General features: G+C 41.2%; 1 long non-coding RNA gene across 1 annotated transcript; it reads left to right on the plus strand.

Moving 5' to 3' along the window:
• The first annotated feature begins 397 nt into the window (after positions 1–397).
• On the plus strand, positions 398–16,123 carry LOC139332948 (uncharacterized). Its single transcript, XR_011602305.1, has 3 exons — positions 398–518; positions 4,001–4,098; positions 15,949–16,123. It is a non-coding gene; the product is annotated as an uncharacterized lncRNA (long non-coding RNA).
• The last annotated feature ends 347 nt before the right edge of the window (positions 16,124–16,470 follow it).

Consider the following 16,470-nt stretch of genomic DNA (forward strand, 5'->3'; position numbering starts at 1 on the left):
TGTGTGTCTGTGTGTGTGTGTGTGTGTGTGAGTGTGTGTAAGATGGGACGTTTATTTAACACAGGTAATAATGTTTGGTCTGATACTATCTAGTAAAGGTTTTGAGTTTTAAAGCTGCAGGTGCTGATGCAGGAAGTATTCAAATCATTTACTTTAAACCAGTCCAATAATAATCCTTTTAAAGTAAAAGTCCTGCATTTAGTTTTACTCAAGTGCAAGTACAGAATTATGACAAAATGTACTTAAGGTATCAGAAGTACTCTTTATGCAGAATTGCCTCTTTCAGTGTTACATTCTTATGTTCAGCTCTTAAGCTCATTGTAACTGCTTTATTTACCGTTGAAAACGACAATTCATCATATATTCTATGAGTTGATCATATATTTTGTCAGCAGTTGGAAGATGGAGTTTCCATGGAATACAGAATACAGACGGGAGGTCCTTAAAGTACTCAGAAAAGCTCCATCCGCTGAGGAAGATCTTGTGATACGACTGAAAGCTCCAGAGCAGCTGCTCAGGTGAGTTTGTTTTTGTCAGCTGTTGGTGCCGAATTGAAGAGTGGACATTAGATTTCAGCGTGAGTCTTTGCTGTCATTGTATCAGACACTATGAGCAGTAAACATGTCGAGTCAGTGTACTCACTGCTGTGTACTCAGCACTTAAGCTTTTAATGCTCCTGTTAAACTAATCTGGAAGATTTGTTTGCACACATGGTGTGATGGTTTCAGATTGCAAGTATGATACACAGATGTAAGACATGTCTCATTTCATCATTAACCACAGACTGAGTTTTAATGTATCCACCCTGGTGTATACTGTAATGTGTTAGAAGTTGTATAAGTAAAGATAATACACAGGTTACATAACTCCAGGCTCACCGAAGAAACCTGACAGGAGTTTTGGGGATGGCGCTGGTATTTTAAAGTTTAAGAATAAAACCCCTAAGAATGTATCAGCCAGTACCATTTTTAAACCTTTATGATATAAATATTTTTGGTGGTGGAAGTACATTTATTCAAACATTGTACTTATTGTACCCGCTGGATGATGATAATTAAATAATGATGTATCATCATAGATTAAGCTGCCCAGCAACATACAAAGTGGTTCAAATGAGCTCCACCTTGAACAAAATGATAGAATGAATTTTTTTGGGGCACTTTTATTTGAGTAAAATTTTGACTTTTATTTCTAACAGGGTATTTCTTTTCTGTTGTACTGGTATCTTCACTGAAGTCATGAGTACTTCTTCCACTGCTGAACGTTTTTGAAGAGAATAAAATAATTATTGTCATTATTATGTTTTTTAAGGAACTGTGACTAAGATATGTCTACTCTAATACTTGTCAAATGTATCTTGGGTATTTCTGTACTGCAGTTTCTTGTTTGATAAACGACTAGCCACTATCTGTCTGACATGGCATCTGGATAATGTGTCAGTTGAGCTCTTGTTATTATTACACTTTACACTGATAAGCTTGAAGCTGTTTTACGTTGACAGCTGTTTGAAGGAGATTTGGGACTTTTTGTCTGCAGAAAGTCCTTTAAGACTTTAATTCTGGATTTAATAGACTCTGGGACTGACTCCAGGTCAGTTTAAAGCACCATATTAGTCCCCAGAAAGCTACATCACTTAGTGGGCACTTGCCCCATGACCTCAAGGTGCTGCCTAAACGCAAAGTTTATTGTATGAAATTTGCAAATTTGTTCTATCAGCTGTGGGTCCTGCATTACTTTGTTCACAGACCACATATTCCTAAATAGTTGTGTTTATTTAAATTAAGACAAATTAACACAAAATGAATCTGGTTTGCTCTGTACATTGACAGTGTACTTACCCCCAACTGTTCACTTCTAACATGGGTCCTCCTAATGTTTGTTCATGTTTGTCAATGATGAATTTGTGTTGAATTAATGAATTATCCTTAAAACAGCCTGCTGGCCCTCTCCTCCCTTTTGTTGTATGTTTACAACACTGTATGCTTATGTTTCAATCAGTTTAGCAGTGCTGAAGTCTCCTGAAGTCTTCAGTGTACTTAAATGAAAAATTAAAACTAAAAATTGATTTATATGCAAGATGCAAAATTCCTACTAAGGGAAGCACAGCTGAACTGTGTGTCAGCAGCCTCCAGGTCATTGTTCCTCATTTTTCTGTTTACCTCAACTACATCAGAGTCGTTTCCTACTGCAGTAGGTTCAGTTCTCTTTCTACGAGTGGATGTACCGCAGGTTAACTCACAGGTTAAACACCATGAGAATTTCTTTTTTCTCAAAATGACCTCTTCAGTGCTGTTGCTCTTGTGCAAACATATGGAAATTTGCCTTCAGCTTTTGTGGCTAATAGCAAGCAGTTTTATTAGACAGATGGCCTTTCCTCATTCATCCTGCAGGCTATTTACATTTCTTGGCTGTTCATTATGCAATCAGCGTTATGCGCAAGGATGCTTGACCTGGCTTGATTGCTATTTAGCATGTTGCTACAGTCTCCCTTCGTCTCTCTCGCTCTGCTCTGGGCAGCTTCACAGAGAGCCAAGGTCACCTAAATTGATTCAGTTCCTCACCAAGTACATGGATTCTCCAGCAGGGCTGTAATTGCATTTCTGTACCAATCACTCTAATAACAATCACGTACTGTAATCTAATGCAACACACACGTGTGCACACACATTCAGTCATGTTTCCATCGTTTTCACAGGACATTATATTGACTTACATTCATTTCTGAGAGATTTACCATAATTACTACTTGCGTAACTCTAACCCTTACCACCTAAAGCTTAACCCAAATCTTACCTTTAACCAAGTCTTCACCCTAAGATTTAATGATTCACATGATGGGGACTTGTGTTTTGGCCGCAGTGATCACGAAGAAGAAAAGCAAGAAGATGAATGGAAAAGATCAGCATCAAAAATTCCATATTTAACAATATGTGTCGGTTGTTGAATATGGAAGGCATCACTGTCATCAGTGATGCCGCTGTGACAGTCTTAACACAAATTGGACAAGGTAGAATTAATTGCTCCTGATTGGATCTGACTGAAAACCCAAGGACACACCATGGTAGCGCCTTGTCAACTACAAGCTAGCCACACCCTAAAGCATACCCTGTGTTATCATTTATTTTACTCTAAATGCGGCCAGAATCTACAGAATGAACAGCATGCTGAAGTGAAGAATAAGCTCATTGGGAAGATGTTTACTTTGGGAATAAATCAAGTGAGAAGTGGGTTAATTTCTCATAAGCTTTCATACAGACTTCCTTTTGCAGCCAGTGTGCTCGCCCCCTGCTGGCCATCAGAGAGAAGACATGTTTAAGGCATTACCTCATTGGCTTCACTTTGCAGACCCTGAAACTCTGTCCCCTTATTAAACTGTCTATGATTTACAACCAGTACATAAACAATTAATACATTGTTTATAACACACTCTATTACACTATATATATGTTTTAAGTGATAACAGTTATGTTGTCTGATATTAACAGTAATTCATTAACTGTTGGATGCATCATGGTTTACACTTATTATAGTGTGGCTTCTAACTGCATGAAGTATAAAATGCATATAAACCCATAAAGTGTGCCCCTAAATATACTGTATATGCAAAAACTCATATGATGTTCCAGATCAGCGTCCAGGTGCTCCATCCCCCCCCCCCCCCCCCCCCCAGCAGGTACCACTTTAGGCTGATGTATTAGGAGAATTAAATCCGCTGCCAGCCTGTTGACTTTAACATCATTACGCTGTAAAAGATGAAGGTCCACTTGTTTCCGCTGTGGCTGCACCCCTCACTCTACCCCCACCTCCTCTTCATCCTCGTGTGTGTGTGTGTGTGTGTGTGTGTGTGTGTGTGTGTGTGTGTGTGTGCGTGCGTGCGTGCGTGCGTGCGTGCGTGCGTGCGTGCGTGTGTGTGTGTGTGTGTGTGTGTGTGTGTGTGTGTGTGTGTGTGTGTGTGTGTGTGTGTGAATGAATGTGTGTGCGCGCATTCCTTCGCATCCAGTGGAGCGGCAGTCGGAGGTTGAGGGTCCGTGCAGAGAGGACACAGTCGTGCAGAAACCAGCCATCAGTGTCGCCGTTACAACACAGAGAAACATGCAGGTAAGACAATAAAGATTCTCATCTCATATTCTTATCCGACAGGACGACAGGTTGGAAACGATTATGTGTTTTTTTTGCAGGTGGCAAAAACAAAAAAAACGCGTCTTAAGTTAAATTAAAAGCCAGGATCTGATCGCCAGGGAACTTGTTCGCTGAATTGATATTTTCATCTTATTTTTTAATTCCTCCACGACCCTCAGCAGCTCATTTGCTCCCACTTTGCCGAGAGCTGAGTTTCGGAGCGAAGTTATGTAATTGTAGCCCTGCTGGAGGTTGTGGAGGAGAGACGCTTCTCTGCAGAGGGCTTCCAGCAAGTGTCACCTGGCATCAGGTCTTCCACGGCGACTGTCCTCCCTCTCACTCCTGGTTTATCTGTGAGAGGGATTTTTGTTTGCTTTTTGTTTTTTTTCTCCATGCGTCTCCAAATGTTTCACGCGTGACTTAAAAAAAAAAAAAAGAAAGAAAGAAAGAAATCTGTATCTGGCTTAAAATCCGCACAGCGTGCCTTAAATCCTCGTTTCTGGGAAGAGGAGGGAGATTGTGTTTGTAATTCTGCCTCTGCCTGTTTGCCTGAAACAATTTAGCAGATCCGTCCTTAGCAACAAGCAGCCTCTGAGCCTAAATCCGAGTTAATACTGTAAAGTAAAAGCCCAGCCTCCCTGAAGTGACTTCCAACACCTTGCAAGGCATTGCTCATTGATATTCCCTGAATGCTCCGTTTGAGGTTCCCATGTTTCTCATGGTGGGCTGGAAAACAGGGAAAACCTGTTACTGCAGATGTAAATCAAGTCCTCTTAGGAAGGATGGCACCTCCTCTCACATGGTTGCGCATTGTTCAGTAGGAGAAAGGAAGCTGTGTTTAACCTCAGAGTTTACTTGTTTGTGCTCAGATGCAACCATAGGATCACAGCCAGAAGACAAATGGTCTCTTCCTGCACACCCACCTCTGGATGAACACAAACATCTGCATGAACGCACGTCTTGGTAGTGCAATTCTGGTTGGATGTTGAAATAGTGAGAACGAGGCTTCTCTGTGAATGATGAAGCTCATCATCAATCACTGCATGAGTCAGTCTGTCAGTCAGTGAATCAGTCAATCAGTCACACAAATGTAATCAGGTGGAGAGCTGAGCTCTGCAGGCTTCAGTGTGTGCGTAGATGCATCGATTTGCATGCATGAGCACTTGTTTTTATATTTGTTCACGTCTTGGGTTCATTATGGTCGTTCACTGGTAATGGTTTTAAAGTATTAATTTTTATTTGGGCTGTAACAACTGATTGTTTTCTTTATAGGTTAATCTGCAGACTGTTTTCTCCAGTAATCGGTTAATCGTTTCGTTGTTGACGTTTAACTGTCAGCTAATTAACCAAGACGTTCAGTTTGAATGTACAGAAGAACAAAAAAATCAAATAATATTCACATTTAAGAAGACAAAAGCAATGATTTTTTTTTTTTTGCAATTTCTTCTTAAAATAATGATTGATTATCAGAATAGCTGCAGATTAATTTTCTGTCAGTTCATTGTTCTCTCTGGTTATTTTCTCAGTGAATCGGTGAATCCTTTGACCTGTGAAAAAATCAATATAGTGGCTGATTGATTGTTTCAGCCATAATTTTTATTTTTTCTGGGCTTTGAAGTCTCTCATGTTCCATGTATACACTAAACTTAAGTCAAATTTAATCTGTACAAACCTAAATTATAAATATCAGTGGCCTTTCTTCGCACCAGTTTGGCACCTGCTGCAGCACCTCTCTGTCAACATTTGATTTTTCTCTTCTCTCCTCCCTCCATGGGTATTGACATGCAGGTGTTTGAATTAAATCAGGCTGTGAGGCATCAGGGTGCCTGATATTTCAGTGTGTGACTCACTTGTTTTTTGCCAAAGAATGACTGTATGATCAATAGGGTTTTTAGTTGTTCGCTCATTCTGAGTCATTTTCTGTGAGCTCAGAGTGGCTGTCACAACAAATCCTAAAATCCAACAAATTATTATTTATAACATCATGTATCAGGTTTTTCATGTGCTTGAAGAAAAAGCTCAGTCTGTTCCAAGAATTACTTTGAGCCGAAGTCTTGAATTATCGATTTAGTGATCCCGTGTCTGCCACCCACTTCTGCTTCCACTAACAAGTGTTGTCTGTGTAGCCAAAGCCTGGTACATCTTTTTGCTCTGTGCCATTGAGGTGATGGTTGACTGGCTGACGTGTTCCTTCGCTGTAATGAACCTCAGCAGTGCAGCTTAGTTTGACTCAATCCCACATACGCTGTCCCCACAAATGCACTATTTATACCTGATTAACCTTTGGTCTTGAGTAACTTCTGCTTAAAATTAGGAAATTATTTTCAAAATGAAAGTACTCGATGTACTTGTAAACAGTTTTAAAGATTTCCATCTTAAGTAAGAACTATAGGGCTTAAGGCTAAGAGCCACAAATATGCTGTGATCTTGGAAAATACGGAGCCTACACTGGAAGCTATGGTAGCTACAGAGGTACCACAGGTGGAGCCCATAAGGACTGTGGTCTGTCAGTGGAGATGGTTGATTGTGAAGACTTTAAGGAAGTTGAAGACAGCTTCCTGCTCCTTTTCAACACACATCGAGCATTTCCACGGCAAACCCTCCGCTCACCACTATCACTCTGTATCACAGTGAATGAATGAACATAACACAGCCATCGCACAGGTGAAGTCTCCAATTCAGTAATGACACGTGGCAAAACACTGGGGATGAAACCGTGATGTAAGAAGAAGCCCATTGTTGCTGTGTATTAGAAAGTGAAGGGAAGCAGTTCTATATACTTAAAGCAGCATGTGGTCTGACCATGTACTGTTCACGAGTGATACTAATGAGGGAAACCTACAGTATAGATTTGTCCCCTTTGCATCAGCCATAAATCTATTGATGGTTTTGGTCTTTTCCTGGGATTTTTTTGGCAGTAACAAAAGTGTTGAATATCTTTATCCTCAGTAGCTTCAATGCCGGTACTAGTGGGCTTTGTCACTTATAAGTAAACACCTTTTGAAAAATTTGCTCAAAGAAGTAATCTTTCTTGGGAGGACAATCTCATATGATCAGTTTAATCAGCAGCTATGGATTCTGTCATTCTATCATGTTTTCAGTTATTGGTTCTGCCTTAGATAGAAAGAGATGATGTATTATGTTATTTATTTGTCAATTACTGACCGTCATCTGTGATTGAAATGTTCTGCCCCGGGAAGGCAAAACCAGCCCACAGTTGCTTTTCTCTTATTCTGATTCTTGTCTCATAACCATGCGGAAGGTAAATTCTGCTGTCTCACTGTGAATTTAATGCTCACCTAGTAAGTATTTCATGCTGGACTTTTCCTTTAAGAGGCTCAGTCTGATAATGCAGTTTTCCACAGCACGTCAATCAAAACAGTCACACACAGTCAACCCGCACAGATCATTGACACTACACCAGACAGGCTGACGGCAGCATGCACACACACGCACACACACACATGCAGTGCATTGTGCTACACCTGATATAGCATCTGAGGGACCCACCTGTTCAATAGGTGGCGTGATTGGTAGATTTAAATAATTAAACAGGTCTGGTAACCGTATCCTTTAAAGTGGGAACAGGGATGGGCCCCACACACCTCTGATCCAACTTCAACATCAAACGCAGAGGAGAGCATTTCTTCACAGTACTGCAGAGAAACAGCGCATTGGCAGACTTTTAGCTAGGGACTAAAACGGCCTTTTTTTCCTGAAATCTTCATTTTATCTTACCGTAGTTTAATTTTCTCAGGCTATGGGTTTTAAAAAATGAGCTTTGATACGGTAAAGTCGCCCAAATGGAGGATTTTTCTCTCTGCTGTGTATGGAAGTTAGTGTGCATAAAGAAACACACACAAAGCTCCACGCACGCACAGTATTATTGACCTAGAGGGGAAAAATGCAGTGAGGTGAAAAGATGGTGCTGTAAAATATCAATCACTGATCAATTAATGCTGTGATGTTCATACACGGTATCTGCATTATCTGTCAATGTACTTGTTGACCTGCACGAAGACGAATGACAGGATCTGATGTGTTTGACATGGACTGATTTCTGTGTGTGTGTGTGTGTGTGTGTGTGTGTGTGTGTGTGTGTGTGTGTGTGTGTGTGTGTGTGTTTGAGGGAAAGGAGGAGGAGCTGATAATTGAAACATGGCTCGTCTATTGCTTGGAGCATCCCCAGAGTATTAATTCTTTCTCCACATGAAGGCTCACACATCAATATGATACTCTTTCTCTCGCACTCTCAGTCACACACACACACACACACACACACACACACACACACACACACACACGCAGCATGCAGTCCATATGGATGTGCCATCCTCCCACAGACACACTGATTCACACTGACAGCCATACTGAGAGGCTCAAGCAGACAGGACACAAATAGTATCAGCTCTCGACCGTCGGCCTGCATATTTTCTTCAGAATGCAGCAGGCTTCATGTAAGGAGTCGCACTATACGCAGCCTTATCTTATATACAGTGATTTAGATATTTTCTATTAAATCTCAGGAAAGGTTACAGCTGGTTAGATGGCAATACTGAAAAGTTAATCAGTCTGGCTCTAACTACCATCCAAATAATCATCTGTCAGGCAGTTTTTCTGTCAAGGGACTCGACGTCTTTTTGTTTTCCATGAAAACTTATTTTTGCTTCATCTTCATTGTTTGTTTACTGTGTTCTTCCCTTGTTGAGTTGTTCTATTAAGACAAATGACACTACAAGGAAAAGATGTATTCAAAAAGGTCAAAAACACTGTATTTCCTTCTGTAACTGGTAAAGTGGAGTATGGAACTTTTACAAAAACATCTGTTACAGTCAAGCCTTTGCCAAATAAGCTCACACAATGCTGATTAAAACCTATCACTGCCAGGTAAACCTGTCTGTATTTCTCAGTGTATTTAAATATGATGTCTGTGGTCATACTCCTGCACTGATGCACCACTCGTGACGCATTTTAGGTAACTAGAAATTGTTGGTTTGCCACAGGTGAAGGTGGGGATCATCTGGAGGAATGGGGTTGGCTGCAGCAACAGGTTTCACATCCTGGTTCAGTCCGGTCAACAAAAGCACTTTGGCTGTAGGTGAAAGTTACAATTTTCTGCAACCTGAACCAAGTGCTGTGAGCGCCTAAACATAACAATAAAAACATTAATTATAGGTTCTTTCAATACGTATCTGCTGTTGCAAATTAAAACATGAACATAACTTCTAGGAGACGCATTGCTCTCCCATAAAATTGAAGGAGCAGAAGCATATATATATGTAGATGTGTATGTTAGACCTTCATCAGGTCAGGCAAACATCGCCCACATCCTTCAAACTTCACCATCAGTCTGTAGCACAGTCAGTCTGTGACAAATTTGAAGAAGCATACAACCTTTTCTTTTCTTGCCGCCCATCATTTTATAACTCGAGGGATCACTTTATTCCAACTTACTCTGGTACAAATCTCTTCCATGTTATTTGTCAACACATATCGGCAACAGAAGGAGCTAACTCCCAGTGAAACTGCGTTGTTCTTATGCTGCTTCACACCTGCATGGAGGAGATTTGAGACCACCTCGCCTTCCGCACACAGCTCGGCTTCCTCTGCAGGAAATCCCTGGTGGTAGAATTTATGTGCATGGTTTTTTTTTTTTATCAAGTATTTACTGTATCTCTGCCTTTATGCTGTCAGTACTTGTCACCGCGCTCCTCCTCCTGCCTGCTCGCCTCATTTCTCTACATATTCAAGCACACATGGGCTTACATACAAAGAGACACACAGACAAAAACACACTCTGTCATTCTCACGCTATCAGAGACTGAGTCTACCTCCCTTATGTTTAGATCCCAGTTGGTATTTCTGCTTCACCTGGACAGTAGTCTGGTGACAGGTGACATGGTGAGAGAGGAGGGTGAGGTGCGTGCGTGCGTGCGTGCGTGCGTGCGTGCGTGCGTGCGTGCGTGCGTGCGTGCGTGCGTGCGTGTGGGTGGGTGGAGCAGAGAGTGATTGACTGTGAAGTGAATTGGAAAGAATGAAGAGGTGAGGTGATGGAGGGATGAAGGACAGATTCATGCTGCCTTCCTGGGTGAAGTAGAATAATAAATATTAATATGAATGGCTGATTAAATGACTGTTGTTGTTTCTCACTTTTTCCTCTGTATGTATGTATGTATGTATGTATGTATGTGTGTGTGTGTGTGTGTGTGTGTGTGTGTGTGTGTGTGTGTGTGTGTGTGTGTGTGTGTGTGTGTGTGTGTGTGTGTGTGTGTGTGTGTGTGTGTGTGTGTGTGTGTGTGTGTGTGTGTGTGTGTGTGTGTGTGTGTGTGTGTACTCTCATTTTCATTCCAAGTGAAATTAGGTTAGGTCTTTGAAATATAGCCCAGTGGATCAATTAGATCTCCACAGTTTTATGACGGAGTATTGAGCAATAAGCAGATATTGGAAGAGAAAAGGAGCGTAGGAAGGGAAGCTTGTGGTTGGATTTCTGGGATGAGCAAGGAAGAGGGGAAAATGTGTTTTTAAATTGAATAACCTTTTAAAAAAAGATTTCCTGGTAACTATCAGTTAATAATGCAGCTGGTGTAGGGCTGGCCATGGGTGTGGCACTTAATGGCTAAATATTAATGCTAAAAGACAGAGGCTAAAGCTAACAGATCCCGAAAGAAGTTGTTGGCGTCAGCTACGTTACACATGGCTACAATAAACAGTAGAATATTGAAAACCAGAAGCAACACAAGTTGTTGAGAGAAAAATGGAAATGGAAATAAGACACAGCATTGTTGTGTTGCAGTTTACAGGTATTTGGCGCTAATATTTCATTCTAATCAGAACCTTGTTAGCTCCTTAGCTCACATGCTTATGTGCATTTTCAACCAGGACCCCTTAAAGGGCAGGACAGAGCCGCTAGCGTTAGCCTAAAGCCCTGGAATGCTTGCTTCCTGTAGGTGGTTCGCTAGTTAGTCTGGCATGCTAACAATTGTAGCTTATGTTAGAGCAGACAAACACATTGCTTCATCCAATTTTACACTTCCACCTATGTTTTTGGCTTTGGAAAAGATAAAAAAACAACAACAAAACACTAAGCTCTCCAACCGTATCACTCGTACTGTAGTATAATACAGAATCATTCCTCACTTAATTGAACCCAGGATTGTTGTATTGTTTGAGGTTCGTTTGACCTTCTGTATACGGCGTCATTGTGCTGCAGGGTGTGTATGTGGGCGGTTGCGGTATGTGTGACAGATGTAAAGAAAGGTATATTTGGGAATGTGTGTGCGTTAAGATCTCAGTGTATTTATAGTCTGTGCTTGTGCCTGCTTGTATGTCACCGCTCTGAATGCTCGTCTATAGATGCGTTGTGGAGGTGTCTGTGTGGTCTCACGCAGGTTTGCCTGGTTATTTTTGTAAATTTGTACACTTCAGATGTCCTCACAAGGGTACAATATTAAACTCAAGTAGTGCAGCTGCGCAGACGCTAATTTTTGACAAAACTGTTGAAAGCTCTGTGACAAAATGTATGAAAGAATGTGATATTCCCTTCTCTGATGGCAAAGACAATTATCAACACTCAGTGAGCTTGCCTGTTGTTGTTGTTGTTGTTGTTGTTGTTGTTGTTGTTGTTGTTGTTGTTGTTGTTGTGTCTAAATTAGCTTGTCTAATATTATTCAGGCTGGGATTCGATAGTCAATTGCTTTTTGTTTCTGGTTCATGTATATGCCTGATCTGTTAGTATTCCACTGTAGCAATCTCTTACGAGAACCTTTATCTCCTTTGTCTTGATTTATTTGCACAGAACAATGTACAAAACTTTCAGGTAGTCGGGAATTTAAAGTCCTTTCAATGTTGATTTTTGAGGTTTATTTCTTAAATATAAGTTTCAAAATTGTACAGTATGAGGGGCTTAAAGGGATTGTGATTTGATTATTAGATTAAACATTGGATTGAGATTCATTTAAATGCAAATGAAACCTAACAATTCATATTAGCTTGTCTACAATCTACTAGAACTGGATATAATAATATATATTTTTTAATATCTTACTTAAATAAATACGGATATGTTTGTTTTTCTCATTGTCTGAATAAGAAACATCATAAAATTAGCAAAACGCTCATTTAAATTAGGATCTGCCTGGTAAAGGAATGACAAAAGTAAACCACCAAGCCTCCAGTGATTGGTTCAGAGTACGTTTTTACGTACTTTTTACGTCTGTGACTCGAGGATTTTCCCTGCAGTGACATGCTTAAGAACATTTTGACCTTGAGGAGGCAGTCAGGAAGAACAAATGAAACTCTACTGGCTGAGTTTGACTCTTAGAAAAAGTGTGAGTACACGTGAGCTGGGGCACTATAGCAGAAGAGGAGACAGACAGAGACATGCTGTATCTCTGCTGTGGCCTGGTAGAATGTTAATCACATATAACTTATTAATGGAAGCTCCCAGCTGCTAATATGACATTACAAGAAGACAGCTCTTTCTTTGTCTCTGGTCCCTTTCCACTCTACTCTGTCTCTTCCTTCTTGTACAAAGTTTGAAATGTAAGTATAATAATTGAGAATGTAAGAAAAAAAAAAAGAACAAATGCTTTACTGCATAGTAACATTAATAAAAAGCTAATAAATATCAAATCAAAATCAAAATGAGCTTTCAGATGTTGAAGGAGTGCAGTTTTATCAGTTACTCCGCATGTTTTCCCTCCGGCTGTGGCATATTTTGCTGCTTCCATTGCAATGTCAGCTTTTTCCCCAAGGTAAATATTGAATTTTGGTTTGGACTGAAAGTGTGTTGAACCCCTGGTATTTGAGTTTTATTTCAGTAAAGGTTTTGATGCCTGTCTTTTTACAGGTTGCAGTGTGGCAGGAAGTGCTGCTCTATTTCTGCCTCGTGTCGGCAGAAGTATGTTTTCCCTGGGTTGCCATGTCTGTCTGTGCCCACCAGTCTCAGCCACCAGTCTGTGGTCACTCAGTCTGCAGTTCATGTCCTTCCCAGTTTCCAGTCACTCTTGTGGCCACATAATCTGCCACTCTCTATATCTATCTTTTTATATATTTTTTGGTATATATTCTCTCTCAATCTCTCTCTGTTGGGTACAGTAGACTAACAGTGAGAGGACCTCATGTAATGAGGTCAGAGTTTACGCTTCACATATACCGACATTCATTGAACCAACAGCACAGTCCCTGATCTTTAATAATTTATGGCAAAGCATAGCGATGTGCACCACGTCGCTGCTATGTGTTTGCTTTGAGCGTTATGGGATATGGGTATGTGCTCTGCCTTATAGGATGTGCGTGCGTGCATGTGTGTGCATATGTGTGTGTGTGTGGTTCAGAGGATGTTGCAGGATGTTGTGCAGACATTACAAGAGGCAAGTGTTGCCCCCAGGACAAAACTTGCTGAACCGTTGAGAAGGAACATAAGATAAATATATGAGTTGAAACTGTGTGTGTGCGTGCATGCTTGTGTGTGAGAGTGTGAGTGTGCATGCATGTGCGTGTTGGTATGTGTGCCCTATGATTGTGAGTCTGCCTGTGTGTCCGGTGTTCCGTGAATAAACACCTAATGTAGCGCTGAATTTTCTTGTGTTTACACTGTGTCTGTCTGCATCTGTTTGTCTCGCGGCCTCCTCTTTCCAATTTGTGACTTCCACTGAAAAGCCACACAGAAAACAATTCTTTCTCCTAATTCAGTTCTCCGAAGCAGCGAGTCACTGCTGAGCTCACTCCTCACGCCTTTTCTCATATTACACCTCTCTGCTGTGCCACGGTTGATCTGTGAGTAAGTAGATGTTGGGATAAATGGAATAGTTTCCGTCATCTCTCTCCATTTCGGTGCGTTGTCATTATGTCACGAGCCAGTTTGGCTCTGTGTGTTGGAGTGAGTGTGTATCTATGCAGATGTTCACTCCTCTCTGTGTACATTTTCTCTCCTCGCAGGCTTCCTCCTTTCCCGCCCTTTCCTCTCTCATATTTTTTCTCTTTTTATCCATCTGTTCATGTGGAAGATGGACCGAAATAGCTTTGCAAATGTATTCCCCAGCAAAGTGCTTTCTTATCTTCATCTCCTCTATCTTCCCAGCCTCCATCCCTCCGTCCTCTGGCCGTCCTTTGCTCTTCTTCTCAGATAGGCCAGTATTCATTATGCTAATTGACTTCAGTTCTTCCAGGAACATGAGCAGACCTTGTTCTCCTCACATTTTTTTTCCTTTTGCTTTCTCTCTATTCTCCTTTTCTCATTTTCTCTCACTACTTTTAAGTAAAGGATTTGCATGGTCAGACTCCCATGGGATCAAATAGCTGTTTAAAATCCTCTGTGTGCGTGCTCGCTCCTCCCACCTCCTCCCTTTCTCCCCCTCTGTCATCCTTTGCTTTCCTTTCCTCCCCACAGAGTAAACAGAGCTACTGTTTGTTCTGTGTTCACCTCTTTCATCTTCCTCCCCACACTTGTCCAGTGTGCACATAGTATGTGTGCGTGGGTGTGTGTGTGTGTCTGTTTTGCATGCGCCCAGCAGGAGCAGCTTAATAGACCTCTGCGAGAACTTAAGAAAAGACATTCTCATGAAATCGTATCACATCACATCAAATCAGCGTTTGCTGCAAAAGAGACTGAAATGATGGCAAGACATAAAGGAAATAAACTGAAGAATGAATTAGAGCAAAAAACTTCGACGTCAAGTTTATCTCTGCTGATGAAAGAGGATAAACGCTGTGAGTTGTGTGAATATGAATATGAATATGAATGGGTTGGAGGGGATTGGTCTTGCATAGTAAGAGTCACGATGATAAGTTGGAGCTGAATGTGAGAATGAACAGAAACAGGCTTTTAATTCATCTGAGTGAGTTGCTATTTCAAGGTGTGATTAACTCAGAAATATTAAAAGTAACCTCACCTCAACCCTGCTTTCTCAGAAAGATGATATCAAGGTTTATGTCTCGAGGCTGCACGTCTTTAACAGAAAAACTCAGTACTCTCCATCACAGATTTGTAGATGAAGTGGAAATCAAAACACTTGCCGAACCATCGTCTCTCTAACATTAAAGATGGACCCCCCTTTTTCTTTTTCCTGTATCCACTCAGTGTCATTGCATTGTTGTGATCTACTGCATCTGCAGCCAAACATTTGTAAGAGCATACGGTGAGCGAGTCTACTACATGATGGTGCTGTTGGCTTGTAGAGCCCCTTGTGTGGGATGCACATTCAAACACAGGAATCCAAGCGCTGCTCCAACACTTTATTACTGTGGCAATTAATAAGTGATAGATGGGTGGATTTTTTTATACACATGAAACAGAACACATTAACAAAACATGACAAACCACAACACTGGCAGTAAAGAAGGAAGTAAATTCATAAAATCTATTCATCACTATTCTCACTAGTATCAATGAAAGCATCCATAATGTTTCCATTTGGTACATCCTCATATAATAGAAATGCGGTCCAATGTTTACATGAACAATGGTTCAAACGGCTACATTTAGTATGAAAGGTGTCACTGAGGACAGTAATAAACACGGGGTTAACGTTTTGACCTTTACATTAGGGTTAGGGGTGGCAGAGCTATAGCAGACAGTCGATTTGGACACAAATTTTCCAAAAACCTGGATAATAAAGAACCCCTGAAACATGACCGATCCTGTGAACTGAACGTTTTTTTTTTTAACCTCTTTAAGGTGTTCCTGAAAAACCTCCAGATCAGAGGCTAATCATATTTTCCAGACACACTCATAATCTGCTGCTTAATTTAAAAATCTCAGCCTGGTTTTTTTTAATTTCCATATCGACCTGAACTCTCTCGCTGCTTTCTTCTTTCCCTTTCCTCCAGGCGGATGGAAAGGTGGTCGATGGCAGCCTGCTAGGAGATGCCAACGGCGTTGAGCCTGCGCCTGGCAGAGTGAAGGATTCTGGGAAGTGGCAAAAGCCGCGGTTCTCTCGGAAAGCCTTGATGAAATGCTGCCTGGTCAAATGGATCATCGCCAGCACACAGCCACAGGACAAAAGTGAGAGGGGGGGAGAAGCCAATGATGAGTGAGTGTGATGTGTTGGTGAGACTGACGATGTGGTCAGTGCACACGAAATGTGACTAACAGTGTTTGAATTGATCACCAAATTGACTGTCTGGGCCTGTTCCAGCCTCCTGAGGTCCCTGTGGGCAAGACTGACTCACTGACCACAGGGTCAAGTACCAGAGATCATTTAGTTGCATACATTCATTCATCAAACGTCTCTACATCCTCAATCCACCATTAATAATGTCTACACTGACCTGAAATACTCTGAAACACCCTTCTTCTTCCTCTGTGCCTACCACTGCTGCCGTACATTTGCTGTACATGCACACTGTTCT

Source organism: Chaetodon trifascialis, chromosome 6 (assembly GCF_039877785.1).
Source record: "Chaetodon trifascialis isolate fChaTrf1 chromosome 6, fChaTrf1.hap1, whole genome shotgun sequence".
Classification (NCBI taxonomy): domain Eukaryota; kingdom Metazoa; phylum Chordata; class Actinopteri; order Chaetodontiformes; family Chaetodontidae; genus Chaetodon; species Chaetodon trifascialis.